Source organism: Amia ocellicauda, unplaced genomic scaffold, assembly GCF_036373705.1.
Source record: "Amia ocellicauda isolate fAmiCal2 unplaced genomic scaffold, fAmiCal2.hap1 HAP1_SCAFFOLD_65, whole genome shotgun sequence".
Lineage (NCBI taxonomy): Eukaryota > Metazoa > Chordata > Actinopteri > Amiiformes > Amiidae > Amia > Amia ocellicauda.
Window position 1 is genome coordinate 271933 of NW_027102995.1, and position 13068 is coordinate 285000.

At 43.4% G+C, this 13068-nt stretch overlaps 11 non-coding genes across 11 annotated transcripts; all 11 read left to right on the top strand.

Annotated features, from left to right (window-relative positions):
* Positions 1–761: 761 nt before the first annotated feature.
* LOC136741233 (5S ribosomal RNA) lies at positions 762–880 on the top strand. The gene has a single exon (XR_010813975.1). It is a non-coding gene; the product is annotated as a 5S ribosomal RNA (ribosomal RNA).
* Positions 881–1946: 1066 nt separating this feature from the next.
* On the top strand, positions 1947–2065 carry LOC136740793 (5S ribosomal RNA). The gene has a single exon (XR_010813560.1). It is a non-coding gene; the product is annotated as a 5S ribosomal RNA (ribosomal RNA).
* A 1066-nt stretch (positions 2066–3131) lies between these two features.
* LOC136741215 (5S ribosomal RNA) lies at positions 3132–3250 on the top strand. Its single transcript, XR_010813959.1, has one exon. It is a non-coding gene; the product is annotated as a 5S ribosomal RNA (ribosomal RNA).
* A 1066-nt stretch (positions 3251–4316) lies between these two features.
* On the top strand, positions 4317–4435 carry LOC136741012 (5S ribosomal RNA). Its single transcript, XR_010813769.1, has one exon. It is a non-coding gene; the product is annotated as a 5S ribosomal RNA (ribosomal RNA).
* Positions 4436–5501: 1066 nt separating this feature from the next.
* On the top strand, positions 5502–5620 carry LOC136741013 (5S ribosomal RNA). Its single transcript, XR_010813770.1, has one exon. It is a non-coding gene; the product is annotated as a 5S ribosomal RNA (ribosomal RNA).
* A 1056-nt stretch (positions 5621–6676) lies between these two features.
* On the top strand, positions 6677–6795 carry LOC136740795 (5S ribosomal RNA). Its single transcript, XR_010813561.1, has one exon. It is a non-coding gene; the product is annotated as a 5S ribosomal RNA (ribosomal RNA).
* Positions 6796–7861: 1066 nt separating this feature from the next.
* Positions 7862–7980, top strand: LOC136741086 (5S ribosomal RNA). Its single transcript, XR_010813839.1, has one exon. It is a non-coding gene; the product is annotated as a 5S ribosomal RNA (ribosomal RNA).
* A 1066-nt stretch (positions 7981–9046) lies between these two features.
* On the top strand, positions 9047–9165 carry LOC136741088 (5S ribosomal RNA). Its single transcript, XR_010813841.1, has one exon. It is a non-coding gene; the product is annotated as a 5S ribosomal RNA (ribosomal RNA).
* A 1066-nt stretch (positions 9166–10231) lies between these two features.
* LOC136741095 (5S ribosomal RNA) lies at positions 10232–10350 on the top strand. The gene has a single exon (XR_010813848.1). It is a non-coding gene; the product is annotated as a 5S ribosomal RNA (ribosomal RNA).
* A 1056-nt stretch (positions 10351–11406) lies between these two features.
* Positions 11407–11525, top strand: LOC136740797 (5S ribosomal RNA). The gene has a single exon (XR_010813563.1). It is a non-coding gene; the product is annotated as a 5S ribosomal RNA (ribosomal RNA).
* A 1056-nt stretch (positions 11526–12581) lies between these two features.
* Positions 12582–12700, top strand: LOC136741024 (5S ribosomal RNA). Its single transcript, XR_010813781.1, has one exon. It is a non-coding gene; the product is annotated as a 5S ribosomal RNA (ribosomal RNA).
* Positions 12701–13068: the final 368 nt, after the last annotated feature.

Consider the following 13068-nt stretch of genomic DNA (forward strand, 5'->3'; position numbering starts at 1 on the left):
CACACACGGTTCCATTCCCATTCATGCAAAGCACGAAAGTGTAAAACTTGGGAACGTACTTGAGAGCAAAGATCACATTCAATCTCATTCAAGGCACGGATGTGAATGCAACGGGATGAAATTACTGAAATGATGCCTGCCCTCGAACTGTGATGATGGACTACCCGACTCGCCAATAATATTGGGTTCTGGTGTATTGAAATACAGGAGCTGCTGGATTTGTGTGTTTTCTTACCCCCTCACCATAGTTTGTCAAATGTTTAAACAACTGAACTTATATTCAAGGTTTGTTTCTCTTCATATGTTTTACTGGTTTACATTTGTCTCAGCAACCTGTTGAATGATTCATCTGCTTTCAAAACAAAATGACAACAGGATGAATGCACACACTTGAAAATACACTACATGCAATGTTATGCATCATAGTGATGCAACCTCCTTTCAGTTTCATACTGCATGTCAATTGAAATCCTTACTGAAATGCACACCTTCTCAAGATTGCGCTTGACTGGCGTGACAGGCACTCAATTACAGCTGTTTTATCAAGACAATGTGTTCGTTTTGTAAAATATAGTTCCGGTCTGGTGTGGCACCCCAGCTAACGCACAACGTTGCCACAACGTGGCGTGTTAGCAGGGACAGTCTGCGGCGCGCTGGTGTGTCCCGGGCTTTAGAGTAGAGAGACAGTTCAACTGTAAGTATGAACGGCAGAAACGGATATTGCCTTCCCTTTAAGTAGAGCGTCAGGAACAGCCTCCCTGGCTTATGGCCATTCTAGCCTGAATACGCCCGATCTCGTCCGATCTCGGAAGCCAAGCAGGCTCGGGCCTGGTCAGCACTTGCATGGGAGACCGCCTGGGAATACCAGGTGCTGTAAGCTTTTGCACCTTTTACACACCAGAGGGCGACAAATCACGAGTTTTAACTTTGGATACACACAATTTCATCATTATTTCAGATTTGACTTCCCCAAATACACAGGCATACAATAGATCTTGTTCTCCAACGTAAACGGTCCCTAGTAACTAGGGTACATTCGTAACTAAATTGAGCATCATGGCTAGAAGTGACTAAATGTTGCCTAATCTTTCTCATCAAGAAATGACACAATTACAGCAACACAAAAAGGAACTCCACCGGACAAAGTTCAGTGCTCACAAGGAGCCTCATTCAACACACACGGTTCCATTCCCATTCATGCAAAGCAAGAAAGTGTAAAACTTGGGAACATACTTGAGAGCAAAGATCACATTCAATCTCATTCAAGGCACGGATGTGAATGCAACGGGATGAAATTACTGAAATGATGCCTGCCATCGAACTGTGATGATGGACTACCCGACTCGCCAATCATGTTGGGTTCTGGTGTATTGAAATACAGGAGCTGCTGGATTTGTATGTTTTCTTACCCCCTCACCATAGTTTGTCAAATGTTTAAACAACTGAACTTATATTCAAGGTTTGTTTCTCTTCATATGTTTTACTGGTTTACATTTGTCTCAGCAACCTGTTGAATGATTCTTCTGCTTTCAAAACAAAATGACAACAGGATGAATGCACACACTTGAAAATACAATACATGCAATGTTATGCATCATAGTGATGCAACCTCCTTTCAGTTTCATACTGCATGTCAATTGAAATCCTTACTGAAATGCACACCTTGTCAAGATTGCGCTTGACTCGCGTGTCAGGCACTCAATTACAGCTGTTTTATCAAGACAATGTGTTCGTTTTGTAATATATAGTTCCGGTCTGGTGTGGCACCCCAGCTAACGCACAACGTTGCCACAATGTTGCCACAACGTGGCGTGTTAGCAGGGACTGTCTGCGGCGCGCTGGTGTGTCCCGGGCTTTAGAGTAGAGAGACAGTTCAACTGTAAGTATGAACGGCAGAAACGGATATTGCCTTCCCTTTAAGTAGAGCGTCAGGGAGAGCCTCCCTGGCTTACGGCCATACTAGCCTGAATACGCCCGATCTCGTCCGATCTCGGAAGCTAAGCAGGCTCGGGCCTGGTCAGTACTTGGATGGGAGACCGCCTGGGAATACCAGGTGCTGTAAGCTTTTGCATCTTTTACACACCAGAGGGTGACAAATCACGAGTTTTAACTTTGGATACACGCAATTTCATCATTATTTCAGATTTGACTTCCCCAAATACACAGGCATACAATAGATCTTGTTCTCCAACGTAAACGGTCCCTAGTAACTAGGGTACATTCGTAAATAAATTGAGCATCATGGCTAGAAGTGACTAAATGTAGCCTAATCTTTCTCAACGAGAAATGACACAATTACAGCAACACAAAAAGGAACTCCACCGGACAAAGTTCAGTGCTCACAAGGAGCCTCATTCAACACACACGGTTCCATTCCCATTCATGCAAAGCACGAAAGTGTAAAACTTGGGAACATACTTGAGAGCAAAGATCACATTCAATCTCATTCAAGGCACGGATGTGAATGCAACGGGATGAAATTACTGAAATGATGCCTGCCCTCGAACTGTGATGATGGACTACCCGACTCGCCAATAATATTGGGTTCTGGTGTATTGAAATACAGGAGCTGCTGGATTTGTGTGTTTTCTTACCCCCTCACCATAGTTTGTCAAATGTTTAAACAACTGAACTTATATTCAAGGTTTGTTTCTCTTCATATGTTTTACTGGTTTACATTTGTCTCAGCAACCTGTTGAATGATTCTTCTGCTTTCAAAACAAAATGACAACAGGATGAATGCAAACACTTGAAAATACAATACATGCAATGTTATGCATCATAGTGATGCAACCTCCTTTCAGTTTCATACTGCATGTCAATTGAAATCCTTACTGAAATGCACACCTTCTCAAGATTGCGCTTGACTGGCGTGTCAGGCACTCAATTACAGCTGTTTTATCAAGACAATGTGTTCGTTTTGTAATATATAGTTCCGGTCTGGTGTGGCACCCCAGCTAACGCACAACGTTGCCACAATGTTGCCACAACGTGGCGTGTTAGCAGGGACTGTCTGCGGCGCGCTGGTGTGTCCCGGGCTTTAGAGTAGAGAGACAGTTCAACTGTAAGTATGAACGGCAGAAACGGATATTGCCTTCCCTTTAAGTAGAGCGTCAGGGACAGCCTCCCTGGCTTACGGCCATACTAGCCTGAATACGCCCAATCTCGTCCGATTTCGGAAGCTAAGCAGGCTCGGGCCTGGTCAGTATTTGGATGGGAGACCGCCTGGGAATACCAGGTGCTGTAAGCTTTTGCATCTTTTACACACCAAAGGGCGACAAATCACAAGTTTTAACTTTGGATACACGCAATTTCATCATTATTTCAGATTTGACTTCCCCAAATACACAGGCATACAATAGATCTTGTTCTCCAACGTAAACGGTCCCTAGTAACTAGTGTACATTTGTAAATAAATTGAGCATCATGGCTAGAAGTGACTAAATGTTGCCTAATCTTTCTCATCGAGAAATGACACAATTACAGCAACACAAAAAGGAACTCCACCGGACAAAGTTCAGTGCTCACAAGGAGCCTCATTCAACACACACGGTTCCATTCCCATTCATGCAAAGCACGAAAGTGTAAAACTTGGGAACATACTTGAGAGCAAAGATCACATTGAATCTCATTCAAGGCACGGATGTGAATGCAACGGGATGAAATTACTGAAATGATGCCTGCCCTCGAACTGTGATGATGGACTACCCGACTCGCCAATAATATTGGCTTCTGGTGTATTGAAATACAGGAGCTGCTGGATTTGTGTGTTTTCTTACCCCCTCACCATAGTTTGTCAAATGTTTAAACAACTGAACTTATATTCAAGGTTTGTTTCTCTTCATATGTTTTACTGGTTTACATTTGTCTCAGCAACCTGTTGAATGATTCTTCTGCTTTCAAAACAAAATGACAACAGGATGAATGCACACACTTGAAAATACAATACATGCAATGTTATGCATCATACTGATGCAACCTCCTATCAGTTTCATACTGCATGTCAATTGAAATCCTTACTGAAATGCACACCTTCTCAAGATTGCGCTTGACTGGCATGTCAGGCACTCAATTACAGCTGTTTTATCAAGACAATGTGTTCGTTTTGTAATATATAGTTCCGGTCTGGTGTGGCACCCCAGCTAACGCACAACGTTGCCACAATGTTGCCACAACGTTTCGTGTTAGCAGGGACTGTCTGCGGCGCGCTGGTGTGTCCCGGGCTTTAGAGTAGAGAGACAGTTCAACTGTAAGTATGAACGGCAGAAACGGATATTGCCTTCCCTTTAAGTAGAGCGTCAGGGACAGCCTCCCTGGCTTACGGCCATACTAGCCTGAATACGCCCGATCTCGTCCGATCTCGGAAGCTAAGCAGGCTCGGGCCTGGTCAGTACTTGGATGGGAGACTGCCTGGGAATACCAGGTGCTGTAAGCTTTTGCATCTTTTACACACCAGAGGGCGACAAATCACGAGTTTTAACTTTGGATACACGCAATTTCATCATTATTTCAGATTTGACTTCCCCAAATACACAGGCATACAATAGATCTTGTTCTCCAACGTAAACGGTCCCTAGTAACTAGTGTACATTTGTAAATAAATTGAGCATCATGGCTAGAAGTGACTAAATGTTGCCTAATCTTTCTCATCGAGAAATGACACAATTACAGCAACACAAAAAGGAACTCCACCGGACAAAGTTCAGTGCTCACAAGGAGCCTCATTCAACACACACGGTTCCATTCCCATTCATGCAAAGCACGAAAGTGTAAAACTTGGGAACATACTTGAGAGCAAAGATCACATTGAATCTCATTCAAGGCACGGATGTGAATGCAACGGGATGAAATTACTGAAATGATGCCTGCCCTCGAACTGTGATGATGGACTACCCGACTCGCCAATAATATTGGCTTCTGGTGTATTGAAATACAGGAGCTGCTGGATTTGTGTGTTTTCTTACCCCCTCACCATAGTTTGTCAAATGTTTAAACAACTGAACTTATATTCAAGGTTTGTTTCTCTTCATATGTTTTACTGGTTTACATTTGTCTCAGCAACCTGTTGAATGATTCTTCTGCTTTCAAAACAAAATGACAACAGGATGAATGCACACACTTGAAAATACAATACATGCAATGTTATGCATCATAGTGATGCAACCTCCTATCAGTTTCATACTGCATGTCAATTGAAATCCTTACTGAAATGAACACCTTCTCAAGATTGCGCTTGACTGGCATGTCAGGCACTCAATTACAGCTGTTTTATCAAGACAATGTGTTCGTTTTGTAATATATAGTTCCGGTCTGGTGTGGCACCCCAGCTAACGCACAACGTTGCCACAATGTTGCCACAACGTTTCGTGTTAGCAGGGACTGTCTGCGGCGCGCTGGTGTGTCCCGGGCTTTAGAGTAGAGAGACAGTTCAACTGTAAGTATGAACGGCAGAAACGGATATTGCCTTCCCTTTAAGTAGAGCGTCAGGGACAGCCTCCCTGGCTTACGGCCATACTAGCCTGAATACGCCCGATCTCGTCCGATCTCGGAAGCTAAGCAGGCTCGGGCCTGGTCAGTACTTGGATGGGAGACTGCCTGGGAATACCAGGTGCTGTAAGCTTTTGCATCTTTTACACACCAGAGGGCGACAAATCACGAGTTTTAACTTTGGATACACGCAATTTCATCATTATTTCAGATTTGACTTCCCCAAATACACAGGCATACAATAGATCTTGTTCTCCAACGTAAACGGTCCCTAGTAACTAGGGTACATTCGTAAATAAATTGAGCATCATGGCTAGAAGTGACTAAATGTTGCCTAATCTTTCTCATCGAGAAATGACACAATTACAGCAACACAAAAAGGAACTCCACCGGACAAAGTTCAGTGCTCACAAGGAGCCTCATTCAACACACACGGTTCCATTCCCATTCATGCAAAGCACGAAAGTGTAAAACTTGGGAACATACTTGAGAGCAAAGATCACATTCAATCTCATTCAAGGCACGGATGTGAATGCAACGGGATGAAATTACTGAAATGATGCCTGCCCTCGAACTGTGATGATGGACTACCCGACTCGCCAATAATATTGGGTTCTGGTGTATTGAAATACAGGAGCTGCTGGATTTGTGTGTTTTCTTACCCCCTCACCATAGTTTGTCAAATGTTTAAACAACTGAACTTATATTCAAGGTTTGTTTCTCTTCATATGTTTTACTGGTTTACATTTGTCTCAGCAACCTGTTGAATGATTCTTCTGCTTTCAAAACAAAATGACAACAGGATGAATGCACACACTTGAAAATACAAAACATGCAATGTTATGCATCATAGTGATGCAACCTCCTTTCAGTTTCATACTGCATGTCAATTGAAATCCTTACTGAAATGCACACCTTCTCAAGATTGCGCTTGACTGGCGTGTCAGGCACTCAATTACAGCTGTTTTATCAAGACAAATGTGTTCGTTTTGTAAAATATAGTTCCGGTCTGGTGTGGCACCCCAGCTAACGCACAACGTTGCCACAACGTGGCATATTAGCAGGGACTGTCTGCGGCGCGCTGGTGTGTCCCGGGCTTTAGAGTAGAGAGACAGTTCAACTGTAAGTATGAACGGCAGAAACGGATATTGCCTTCCCTTTAAGTAGAGCGTCAGGGACAGCCTCACTGGCTTACGGCCATACTAGCCTGAATACGCCCGATCTCGTCCGATCTCGGAAGCTAAGCAGGCTCGGGCCTGGTCAGTACTTGGATGGGAGACCGCCTGGGAATACCAGGTGCTGTAAGCTTTTGCATCTTTTACACACCAGAGGGCGACAAATCACGAGTTTTAACTTTGGATACACGCAATTTCATCATTATTTCAGATTTGACTTCCCCAAATACACAGGCATACAATAGATCTTGTTCTCCAACGTAAACGGTCCCTAGTAACTAGGGTACATTCGTAAATAAATTGAGCATCATGGCTAGAAGTGACTAAATGTTGCCTAATCTTTCTCATCGAGAAATGACACAATTACAGCAACACAAAAAGGAACTCCACCGGACAAAGTTCAGTGCTCACAAGGAGCCTCATTCAACACACACGGTTCCATTCCCATTCATGCAAAGCACGAAAGTGTAAAACTTGGGAACATACTTGAGAGCAAAGATCACATTCAATCTCATTCAAGGCACGGATGTGAATGCAACGGGATGAAATTACTGAAATGATGCCTGCCCTCGAACTGTGATGATGGACTACCCGACTCGCCAATAATATTGGGTTCTGGTGTATTGAAATACAGGAGCTGCTGGATTTGTGTGTTTTCTTACCCCCTCACCATAGTTTGTCAAATGTTTAAACAACTGAACTTATATTCAAGGTTTGTTTCTCTTCATATGTTTTACTGGTTTACATTTGTCTCAGCAACCTGTTGAATGATTCTTCTGCTTTCAAAACAAAATGACAACAGGATGAATGCAAACACTTGAAAATACAATACATGCAATGTTATGCATCATAGTGATGCAACCTCCTTTCAGTTTCATACTGCATGTCAATTGAAATCCTTACTGAAATGCACACCTTCTCAAGATTGCGCTTGACTGGCGTGTCAGGCACTCAATTACAGCTGTTTTATCAAGACAATGTGTTCGTTTTGTAATATATAGTTCCGGTCTGGTGTGGCACCCCAGCTAACGCACAACGTTGCCACAATGTTGCCACAACGTGGCGTGTTAGCAGGGACTGTCTGCGGCGCGCTGGTGTGTCCCGGGCTTTAGAGTAGAGAGACAGTTCAACTGTAAGTATGAACGGCAGAAACGGATATTGCCTTCCCTTTAAGTAGAGCGTCAGGGACAGCCTCCCTGGCTTACGGCCATACTAGCCTGAATACGCCCAATCTCGTCCGATCTCGGAAGCTAAGCAGGCTCGGGCCTGGTCAGTACTTGGATGGGAGACCGCCTGGGAATACCAGGTGCTGTAAGCTTTTGCATCTTTTACACACCAAAGGGCGACAAATCACAAGTTTTAACTTTGGATACACGCAATTTCATCATTATTTCAGATTTGACTTCCCCAAATACACAGGCATACAATAGATCTTGTTCTCCAACGTAAACGGTCCCTAGTAACTAGTGTACATTTGTAAATAAATTGAGCATCATGGCTAGAAGTGACTAAATGTTGCCTAATCTTTCTCATCGAGAAATGACACAATTACAGCAACACAAAAAGGAACTCCACCGGACAAAGTTCAGTGCTCACAAGGAGCCTCATTCAACACACACGGTTCCATTCCCATTCATGCAAAGCACGAAAGTGTAAAACTTGGGAACATACTTGAGAGCAAAGATCACATTGAATCTCATTCAAGGCACGGATGTGAATGCAACGGGATGAAATTACTGAAATGATGCCTGCCCTCGAACTGTGATGATGGACTACCCGACTCGCCAATAATATTGGCTTCTGGTGTATTGAAATACAGGAGCTGCTGGATTTGTGTGTTTTCTTACCCCCTCACCATAGTTTGTCAAATGTTTAAACAACTGAACTTATATTCAAGGTTTGTTTCTCTTCATATGTTTTACTGGTTTACATTTGTCTCAGCAACCTGTTGAATGATTCTTCTGCTTTCAAAACAAAATGACAACAGGATGAATGCACACACTTGAAAATACAATACATGCAATGTTATGCATCATAGTGATGCAACCTCCTTTCAGTTTCATACTGCATGTCAATTGAAATCCTTACTGAAATGCACACCTTCTCAAGATTGCGCTTGACTGGCGTGTCAGGCACTCAATTACAGCTGTTTTATCAAGACAATGTGTTCGTTTTGTAATATATAGTTCCGGTCTGGTGTGGCACCCCAGCTAACGCACAACGTTGCCACAATGTTGCCACAACGTGGCGTGTTAGCAGGGACTGTCTGCGGCGCGCTGGTGTGTCCCGGGCTTTAGAGTAGAGAGACAGTTCAACTGTAAGTATGAACGGCAGAAACGGATATTGCCTTCCCTTTAAGTAGAGCGTCAGGGACAGCCTCCCTGGCTTACGGCCATACTAGCCTGAATACGCCCAATCTCGTCCGATCTCGGAAGCTAAGCAGGCTCGGGCCTGGTCAGTACTTGGATGGGAGACCGCCTGGGAATACCAGGTGCTGTAAGCTTTTGCATCTTTTACACACCAAAGGGCGACAAATCACAAGTTTTAACTTTGGATACACGCAATTTCATCATTATTTCAGATTTGACTTCCCCAAATACACAGGCATACAATAGATCTTGTTCTCCAACGTAAACGGTCCCTAGTAACTAGTGTACATTTGTAAATAAATTGAGCATCATGGCTAGAAGTGACTAAATGTTGCCTAATCTTTCTCATCGAGAAATGACACAATTACAGCAACACAAAAAGGAACTCCACCGGACAAAGTTCAGTGCTCACAAGGAGCCTCATTCAACACACACGGTTCCATTCCCATTCATGCAAAGCACGAAAGTGTAAAACTTGGGAACATACTTGAGAGCAAAGATCACATTGAATCTCATTCAAGGCACGGATGTGAATGCAACGGGATGAAATTACTGAAATGATGCCTGCCCTCGAACTGTGATGATGGACTACCCGACTCGCCAATAATATTGGCTTCTGGTGTATTGAAATACAGGAGCTGCTGGATTTGTGTGTTTTCTTACCCCCTCACCATAGTTTGTCAAATGTTTAAACAACTGAACTTATATTCAAGGTTTGTTTCTCTTCATATGTTTTACTGGTTTACATTTGTCTCAGCAACCTGTTGAATGATTCTTCTGCTTTCAAAACAAAATGACAACAGGATGAATGCACACACTTGAAAATACAATACATGCAATGTTATGCATCATAGTGATGCAACCTCCTTTCAGTTTCATACTGCATGTCAATTGAAATCCTTACTGAAATGCACACCTTCTCAAGATTGCGCTTGACTGGCGTGTCAGGCACTCAATTACAGCTGTTTTATCAAGACAATGTGTTCGTTTTGTAATATATAGTTCCGGTCTGGTGTGGCACCCCAGCTAACGCACAACGTTGCCACAATGTTGCCACAACGTTTCGTGTTAGCAGGGACTGTCTGCGGCGCGCTGGTGTGTCCCGGGCTTTAGAGTAGAGAGACAGTTCAACTGTAAGTATGAACGGCAGAAACGGATATTGCCTTCCCTTTAAGTAGAGCGTCAGGGACAGCCTCCCTGGCTTACGGCCATACTAGCCTGAATACGCCCGATCTCGTCCGATCTCGGAAGCTAAGCAGGCTCGGGCCTTGTCAGTACTTGGATGGGAGACCGCCTGGGAATACCAGGTGCTGTAAGCTTTTGCATCTTTTACACACCAAAGGGCGACAAATCACAAGTTTTAACTTTGGATACACGCAATTTCATCATTATTTCAGATTTGACTTCCCCAAATACACAGGCATTCAATAGATCTTGTTCTCCAACGTAAACGGTCCCTAGTAACTATTGTACATTTGTAAATAAATTGAGCATCATGGCTAGAAGTGACTAAATGTTGCCTAATCTTTCTCATCGAGAAATGACACAATTACAGCAACACAAAAAGGAACTCCACCGGACAAAGTTCAGTGCTCACAAGGAGCCTCATTCAACACACACGGTTCCATTCCCATTCATGCAAAGCACGAAAGTGTAAAACTTGGGAACATACTTGAGAGCAAAGATCACATTGAATCTCATTCAAGGCACGGATGTGAATGCAACGGGATGAAATTACTGAAATGATGCCTGCCCTCGAACTGTGATGATGGACTACCCGACTCGCCAATAATATTGGGTTCTGGTGTATTGAAATACAGGAGCTGCTGGATTTGTGTGTTTTCTTACCCCCTCACCATAGTTTGTCAAATGTTTAAACAACTGAACTTATATTCAAGGTTTGTTTCTCTTCATATGTTTTACTGGTTTACATTTGTCTCAGCAACCTGTTGAATGATTCTTCTGCTTTCAAAACAAAATGACAACAGGATGAATGCACACACTTGAAAATACAAAACATGCAATGTTATGCATCATAGTGATGCAACCTCCTTTCAGTTTCATACTGCATGTCAATTGAAATCCTTACTGAAATGCACACCTTCTCAAGATTGCGCTTGACTGGCGTGTCAGGCACTCAATTACAGCTGTTTTATCAAGACAAATGTGTTCGTTTTGTAAAATATAGTTCCGGTCTGGTGTGGCACCCCAGCTAACGCACAACGTTGCCACAACGTGGCATATTAGCAGGGACTGTCTGCGGCGCGCTGGTGTGTCCCGGGCTTTAGAGTAGAGAGACAGTTCAACTGTAAGTATGAACGGCAGAAACGGATATTGCCATCCCTTTAAGTAGAGCGTCAGGGACAGCCTCCCTGGCTTACGGCCATACTAGCCTGAATACGCCCGATCTCGTCCGATCTCGGAAGCTAAGCAGGCTCGGGCCTGGTCAGTACTTGGATGGGAGACCGCCTGGGAATACCAGGTGCTGTAAGCTTTTGCATCTTTTACACACCAGAGCGCGACAAATCACGAGTTTTAACTTTGGATACACGCAATTTCATCATTATTTCAGATTTGACTTCCCCAAATACACAGGCATACAATAGATCTTGTTCTCCAACGTAAACGGTCCCTAGTAACTAGGGTACATTCGTAAATAAATTGAGCATCATGGCTAGAAGTGACTAAATGTTGCCTAATCTTTCTCATCGAGAAATGACACAATTACAGCAACACAAAAAGGAACTCCACCGGACAAAGATCAGTGCTCACAAGGAGCCTCATTCAACACACACGGTTCCATTCCCATTCATGCAAAGCACGAAAGTGTAAAACTTGGGAACATACTTGAGAGCAAAGATCACATTCAATCTCATTCAAGGCACGGATGTGAATGCAACGGGGTGAAATTACTGAAATGATGCCTGCCCTCGAACTGTGATGATGGACTACCCGACTCGCCAATAATATTGGGTTCTGGTGTATTGAAATACAGGAGCTGCTGGATTTGTGTGTTTTCTTACCCCCTCACCATAGTTTGTCAAATGTTTAAACAACTGAACTTATATTCAAGGTTTGTTTCTCTTCATATGTTTTACTGGTTTACATTTGTCTCAGCAACCTGTTGAATGATTCTTCTGCTTTCAAAACAAAATGACAACAGGATGAATGCACACACTTGAAAATACAATACATGCAATGTTATGCATCATAGTGATGCAACCTCCTTTCAGTTTCATACTGCATGTCAATTGAAATCCTTACTGAAATGCACACCTTCTCAAGATTGCGCTTGACTGGCGTGTCAGGCACTCAATTACAGCTGTTTTATCAAGACAAATGTGTTCGTTTTGTAAAATATAGTTCCGGTCTGGTGTGGCACCCCAGCTAACGCACAACGTTGCCACAACGTGGCATATTAGCAGGGACTGTCTGCGGCGCGCTGGTGTGTCCCGGGCTTTAGAGTAGAGAGACAGTTCAACTGTAAGTATGAACGGCAGAAACGGATATTGCCATCCCTTTAAGTAGAGCGTCAGGGACACCCTCCCTGGCTTACGGCCATACAAGCCTGAATACGCCCGATCTCGTCCGATCTCGGAAGCTAAGCAGGCTCGGGCCTGGTCAGTACTTGGATGGGAGACCGCCTGGGAATACCAGGTGCTGTAAGCTTTTGCATCTTTTACACACCAGAGCGCGACAAATCACGAGTTTTAACTTTGGATACACGCAATTTCATCATTATTTCAGATTTGACTTCCCCAAATACACAGGCATACAATAGATCTTGTTCTCCAACGTAAACGGTCCCTAGTAACTAGGGTACATTCGTAAATAAATTGAGCATCATGGCTAGAAGTGACTAAATGTTGCCTAATCTTTCTCATCGAGAAATGACACAATTACAGCAACACAAAAAGGAACTCCACCGGACAAAGATCAGTGCTCACAAGGAGCCTCATTCAACACACACGGTTCCATTCCCATTCATGCAAAGCACGAAAGTGTAAAACTTGGGAACATACTTGAGAGCAAAGATC